Source organism: Pimephales promelas, chromosome 2 (assembly GCF_988280905.1).
Source record: "Pimephales promelas chromosome 2, fPimPro1.hap1.1, whole genome shotgun sequence".
Taxonomy (NCBI): domain Eukaryota; kingdom Metazoa; phylum Chordata; class Actinopteri; order Cypriniformes; family Leuciscidae; genus Pimephales; species Pimephales promelas.
The window spans coordinates 52,355,557-52,363,056 of NC_142770.1; positions in this window are offsets into that span (position 1 = coordinate 52,355,557).

Consider the following 7,500-nt stretch of genomic DNA (forward strand, 5'->3'; position numbering starts at 1 on the left):
CCGAAGGCCCGTTTTAGGACCGTCTTCCCTCCAGGTCGAGCTCCAGGGGGTGTCGGGCGAATCTGACTCTGGCCCAGGACGGGCCACCCTCCCTGGGCTGGCCAGGGAGGTCTGAGACCATGGGGCTTTGAACCCACGTCACGCCATTGGACTTAGTCGATTTTTCTCAATTTTTTTGGCACCAGAGCCGGACCCCGCCACGTGCGCCGGGCTCGTGCCCAGGAAAGATGCACCCTGCCTGGGGTGCACTTTTCAGAAAACCAGCCTGTCTTTTCCTGGAGGTCTCGTACTTCCAGAGCTCCGACGGGGCGTAGTCTGGATTTTATATGCCCACCCAGAGTGAGTCTGAGTGGGACTCACGACGGTCTGATCGCTGGTAGGGGTCCTCTGTGTTTGCCACCACCACGCTTCCCCCTCTCTCATACATCCCCGAAGGCCCGTTTTAGGACCGTCTTCGCTCCAGGCGGAGCTCCAGGGGTGGCGGGCGAATCTGAATCTGGCCCAGGACGGGCCACCCTCCCTGGGCTGGCCAGGGAGGTCTGAGGGCATGGAGCTTTGGAACCACACCACGTTATTGGACTCTGTCTATTTTTTCCCCCAAACTTTGGCACCAGAGCCGGACCACCACACCATGTGCGCTGGGCTCGTGCCCAGGAAAAGATGCACCCTGCCTGGGGTGCACTTTTCAGAAAACCAGCCTGTCTTTTCCTGGAGGTCTCGTAACTTCCAGAGCTCCAGCGCGGCGTAATCTGGATTTTTACATGCCCACCCAGAGTGACTCTGAGTGGGACTCACGACGGTCTGATCGCTGGTAGGGGGTCCTCTGTGTTTGCCACCACCACGCTTCCCCTCTCTCATACATCCCCGAAGGCCCGTTTTAGGACCGTCTTCGCTCCAGGCGGAGCTCCAGGGGTGGCGGGCGAATCTGAATCTGGCCCAGGACGGGCCACCCTCCCTGGGCTGGCCAGGGAGGTCTGAGGGCATGGAGGTTTGGAGCCACCGCACATTTTTTGTACTTTGTCGTTTTTCGAGATCTGGGCTTCAGAGTCGAGCCCAGGCTCCGTTTCAAGGTGGGCATTGGGCTTCGTTCTTGCCCAGGAGACCCGCACCCTGCCTGGGATGCACTTTTCAGAGAAACCGGGCCGCCTTTTCCTGGAGGTTCTCGTGTTTTTCAGAGCTCCACCACAGCAGAGATTGAATCCTCTTCCCCAGCCAGAGTGCACCCTCTCTGGCTTGGGTGAGTGCCTTGAGTGCCCTGGAGGTCCGAACCAACAGCACGTTTATGGACTTTGTCTATTTTTCCAAATTCGACTCCAGAGTCAAGCCGGCCAAGGGGCTCTCTGAAGGCCCCTCTCTCCCTCCCTCATCCTCTACAAGAGCCCCATGGTCCGTTTTAGGACCGTCTTCGCTCCAGGCGGAGCTCCAGGGGTGGCGGGGGAAATCTGAGTCTGGCCCAGGACGGGCCACCCTCCCTGGGCTGGCCAGGGAGGTCTGAGGGCATGGAGGTTTGGAGCCACCGCACCTTTTTGTACTTTGTCGTTTTTCGAGATCTGGGCTTCAGAGTCGAGCCCAGGCTCCGTTTCAAGGTGGGCATTGGGCTTCGTTCTTGCCCAGGAGACCCGCACCCTGCCTGGGATGCACTTTTCAGAGAAACCGGGCCGTCTTTTCCCTGGAGGTTTTCGTGTTTTTCAGAGCTCCACCACAGCAGAGATTGAATCTGCTTCCCCAGCCAGAGTGCACCCTCTCTGGCTTGGGTGAGTGGTGCCTTGAGTGGCCAGGGCCAACATCACCCACGGGCATCGGGCTTTATTCGTGCCCATGAGACCCGCACCCTGCCTGGGATGCACTTTTCAGAGAAACCGGGCCGTCTTTTCCTGGAGGTTTCGCGTTTTTCCAGAGCTCCACCACAGCAGAGATTGAATCTGCTTCCCCAGCCAGAGTGCACCCTCTCTGGCTTGGGTGAGTGCCTTGAGTGGCCAGGGCCAACATCACCCACGGGGCATCGGGCTTTATTCGTGCCCAGGAGACCCGCACCCTGCCTGGGATGCACTTTTCAGAGAAATCGGGCCGTCTTTTCCTGGAGGTTTCGCGTTTTTCCAGAGCTCCACCACAGCAGAGATTGAATCTGCTTCCCCAGCCAGAGTGCACCCTCTCTGGCTTGGGTGAGTGCCTTGAGTGGCCAGGGCCAACATCACCCACGGGCATCGGGCTTTATTCGTGCCCATGAGACCCGCACCCTGCCTGGGATGCACTTTTCAGAGAAATCGGGCCGTCTTTTCCTGGAGGTTTCGCGTTTTTCCAGAGCTCCACCACAGCAGAGATTGAATCTGCTTCCCCAGCCAGAGTGCACCCTCTCTGGCTTGGGTGAGTGCCTTGAGTGGCCAGGGCCAAAATCACCCACGGGGCATCGGGCTTTATTCGTGCCCAGGAGACCCGCACCCTGCCTGGGATGCACTTTTCAGAGAAATCGGGCCGTCTTTTCCTGGAGGTTTCGCGTTTTTCCAGAGCTCCACCACAGCAGAGATTGAATCTGCTTCCCCAGCCAGAGTGCACCCTCTCTGGCTTGGGTGAGTGCCTTGAGTGGCCAGGGCCAACATCACCCACGGGGCATCGGGCTTTATTCGTGCCCAGGAGACCCGCACCCTGCCTGGGATGCAGATCGGTTTGTGTGAGTCCTGGTTGGGTGAGCGTTACCCTTCTACATCACCCCCAAGGCCCGTTTTAGGACCGTCTCGGCTCCGGGCGGACAGCCGGGGGGCAGGGGGCGAATCTGCCTCCGGCCCGGGTCGGAGCTCCCTCCCCGGGGCCGTGCGTGGAGACCCGTCGCGCCCGGAGCTCCCGTGCAACCCCACGTTTTGGACTTGGGTTTTGGAGCGAGCGAGCGGGGTCGAACCCCGGGGGCCGAGCCGCCACGGAGTCCCCGAGCCCCGGGGACGAAGCCCCGGGAGCGAGGTCCCTCCGTGGAGGCGCGAGCCCCCAGGGCCCGGCCGCCCGCCCGGGGAGGAGAGCGCACGCTCCCCTACCCCTCAAAACCCACGTGGCTGGTTGCAGCAGACCCTGTGCACCGGAGGTTCCTCCAGGAGCGCGGGGCTGGGTGCTCTAAGCCCAAGTCATACAGGCAACCATGCCTCCCCGGGACTCCCCCTGCGAGCGGCGGCTGTTTGAAGGACGGTAACCCCACTGCACGGGGCTTCAAACGACCGTAGCTCGCCGAAGGCGGCTCCGATCGACGCCAAATTTTTATGGGCTGGAGAACGGGACGAGACCTTTCGAATGAGACCGCCCCCAGCCCCGTGGGCCCCCGGGGGCCCGAGATACGGGCCCCCAAAGCGCCCCGGAAGCGGAAAAACGCAAATATCTCGCCGAAAACTCGACGTGCCCGGCCGAGGCCGGGCTCATTCGAACCGTCTCGCCGAGCTGAACGCGTCCATATGCGTTTCGTCGTTTTTGGTCGAGTATTCGCGGAGATATCGGCCGAAAACCCTCGGCCGCGCTCTGAAATGGCGCCCGCCGATGACGTCACGATCCCGGGAGAAAATCGCCCGTATCTCCGCGACGCGAAGGCCCAGAGAGCTCAAATTTGGGTGGCGAGGTCCCACGGGGGCCCTCGCTCGAACCAGGGCGGCGGCGGGCCCCGGGGACGCCCCCTACCGGATCGCCGTTCGCCGGGACCCCCGACTTTGAACGGCTATAACTCGGGGACCCGGGCGAGTTGGACCTCGTGGGTGGGCTCTTTCGAAAGGCCCCGTCCGGCACTACGGTCGATTCGAGTTTGGGGAAGATTGGCCCAGGGGTTCGCGAGATATAAGCCAAAAAACGCCGCGCCTTTGACCGGGCCTAACTCCCTGACCCCGAGGCCCCCGGGGACGCGGGTGGCCTCTTTGGATAGGGCCCCTCGAGGCCTACGGAAGACCCGAGTTTGAAATTTTTTCGCCCGGCCGTCTTCGAGATATCGGCGAAAAACGGAATCTTCCCGTCCGGTGGGTGGGTGTGGGTGTCTCCGGGGGGCGGGGGGACTTCCAGGACCCCGGGGGGGGGGCCACCTGGCCGTGCCCGAGGACGGTGCACCTCCCTGGGTGTGCCGTCAGAGCCTCCGGGGCCCCGGAAGTCCCCGCCCGCTGCACGTTTTCGGACTTTGAGGGATTTTCGGGCCCGGAAAAGGGCCCCGAATTCGAACGCACGTAGCTCGGGGACCCGGGGGCCCAGAGACACCGGACTCGGGTCAAGTGTGGCGTCCCGGCGGGCCCCTCGCAAAGAGCCCGCCCCCGAGCTCCGGGGCCCCCGGGTCCCGGAGAAAAGGGGCCCGACGTGTCGGGGGGGCGCCCGGGAAGGAAAGGTCCCAGGGGCCCGGGGGAGGCGGGTTCCGAGAGGGCCCGTGGGGAGCCCCCGACACCCGAAAGGGCGAGCCGCTGGGACCTCCCCTCTCCGAGATACGGGCCGTTTTCTCCGAAAGTCGCCCGCGCGTAACGGGGCCCATCTCGGGACCGGGAGGTCCCAGCGGCTCGCGGCGGCGGGTGCGGGGCCCGCTCTCGGGGACCTTGCTCCTCCCGCCGTCCCGAGCCACGGGGACCTTCCGGTCCCGAGATACGGCCACTTCCTGTCCAGCTTTGACCGGGTGTAACTCGAAAAGTAAGCCGAGTTGGGGCTCCACACTCGGGGCTATTGGGGGCCTCTGGGAGGGCCCCACACGCCGGGTGTATGGGGCCCCAACTCGGCTTGGTTCCGGAGATATGGCCCTTTAAAGTTTCAACTTTGACCGGCTGTAACTCGAAAAGTGAGCCGAGTTGGGGCTCCACACTCGGGGGTATTGGGGGCCTCTAGGAGGGCCCCCCACGCCGGGTGTATGGGGCCCCAACTCGGCTTGGTTCCGGAGATATGGCCCTTTAAAGTTTCAACTTTGACCGGCTGTAACTCGAAAAGTGAGCCGAGTTGGGGCTCCACACTCGGGGGTATTGGGGGCCTCTAGGAGGGCCCCCCACGCCGGGTGTATGGGGCCCCAACTCGGCTTGGTTCCGGAGATATGGCCCTTTAAAGTTTCAACTTTGACCGGCTGTAACTCGAAAAGTAAGCCGAGTTGGGGCTCCACACTCGGGGGTATTGGGGGCCTCTAGGAGGGCCCCCCACGCCGGGTGTATGGGGCCCCAACTCGGCTTGGTTCCGGAGATATGGCCCTTTAAAGTTTCAACTTTGACCGGCTGTAACTCGAAAAGTAAGCCGAGTTGGGGCTCCACACTCGGGGGTATTGGGGGCCTCTAGGAGGGCCCCCCACGCCGGGTGTATGGGGCCCCAACTCGGCTTGGTTCCGGAGATATGGCCCTTTAAAGTTTCAACTTTGACCGGCTGTAACTCGAAAAGTAAGCCGAGTTGGGGCTCCACACTCGGGGGTATTGGGGGCCTCTAGGAGGGCCCCCCACGCCGGGTGTATGGGGCCCCAACTCGGCTTGGTTCCGGAGATATGCCCGTTTGAAGTTGCAACTTCTACCCAGTCTAATAATCCCAAAATAATAATTAAATAAAAAAAAAAATAATAATAAAAATAAAAATAAGCCGAGTTGGGGCTCCACACTCTGGGCCTGGGGGGCACCACTAGGAGATCCCCCTGTGCCCAGAGCGTGGAGCCCCGAATCGGCTTTCCACACCACTCACACCGGTTTCTGACTACCTTAAGAGAGTCATTGTTAGTCGCGCAGTTTACCCGACTCTGGGAACCGGGGCTTTGGGCTTGGGGGAGACCCACCGCTCGCCCCCTAACACGTCGGGGGGGACCAGGGGGCACCCGCCTGGACCCCCTCAGCCCCACTTCGGAGAACCAGAACGCTGGCCAGGGACCCCCACGGCGGTTGAAGTTTGAACTTCTACCCGGTGCATCCCGAAAAATTGAAAAAATAAAATAAAATAAGATAATAATAATAATAATAATAATAATTTTAAAAAAAATAAGCCGAGTTGGGGCTCCACACTCTGGGCCTGGGGTGGACCACTAGGAGATCCCCCTGTGCCCAGAGCGTGGAGCCCCAACTCGGCTTTCCACACCACTCACACCGGTTCCTGCCTACCTTAAGAGAGTCAAAGTTACTCCCGCAGTTTACCCGACTCTGGGAACCGGGGCTTTGGGCTTGGGGGAGACCCACCGCTCGCCCCCTAACACGTCGGGGGGACCAGGGGGCACCCGCCTGGACCACCTCCTGCCCGACTCGGAGAACCAGAGCTCTGGCCAGGGGACCCCCACGGCGGTTGAAGTTTGAACTTCTACCCGGTGCATCCCGAAAAATTGAAAAAATAAAATAAAATAAGATAAAAAAAAAAATAATAATAATAATAATAATTTTAAAAAAAAAATAAGCCGAGTTGGGGCTCCACACTCTGGGCCTGGGGTGGACCACTAGGAGATCCACCTGTGCCCAGAACATGGAGCCCCAACTCGGCTTTCCACACCACTCACACCGGTTCCTGCCTACCTTAAGAGAGTCAAAGTTACTCCCGCAGTTTACCCGACTCTGGGAACCGGGGCTTTGGGCTTGGGGGAGACCCACCGCTTGCCCCCTAACACGTCGGGGGGACCAGGGGGCACCCGCCTGGACCACCTCCTGCCCGACTCGGAGAACCAGAGCCCTGGGCAGGGACCCCCATCGCCGTACCCCCTCCTGCCCGACTCGGAGAACCAGAGCCCTGGGCAGGGACCCCCACCGCCGTACCCCCTCCTGCCCGACTCGGAGAACCAGAGCCCTGGGCAGGGACCCCCACCGCCGTACACCCTCCTGCCCGACTCGGAGAACCAGAGCCCTGGGCAGGGACCCCCACCGCCGTACACCCCTCTGCCCGACTCGGAGAACCAGAGCCCTGGGCAGGGACCCCCACCGCCGTACCCCCTCCTGCCCGACTCGGAGAACCAGAGCCCTGGGCAGGGACCCCCACCGCCGTACCCCCTCCTGCCCGACTCGGAGAACCAGAGCCCTGGGCAGGGACCCCCACCGCCGTACACCCTCCTGCCCGACTCGGAGAACCAGAGCCCTGGGCAGGGACCCCCACCGCCGTACACCCCTCTGCCCGACTCGGAGAACCAGAGCCCTGGGCAGGGACCCCCACCGCCGTACACCCTCCTGCCCGACTCGGAGAACCAGAGCCCTGGGCAGGGACCCCCACCGCCGTACACCCTCCTGCCCGACTCGGAGAACCAGAGCCCTGGGCAGGGACCCCCACCGCCGTACACCCCTCTGCCCGACTCGGAGAACCAGAGCCCTGGGCAGGGACCCCCACCGCCGTACACCCCTCTGCCCGACTCGGAGAACCAGAGCCCTGGGCAGGGACCCCCACCGCCGTACACCCCTCTGCCCGACTCGGAGAACCAGAGCTCCTGCACAGCTCTGGCCTACACCCTCACCAGCCCACCGGCCGAACCCGGGGGTCCCACACTTAAGCCCGGGCATTACTGTCCCAGCCAGCCCGCGCGGCGAAAGAACCGAGCCACTGGTAACCCAAAATCGACTTAGGTTTTGGCCG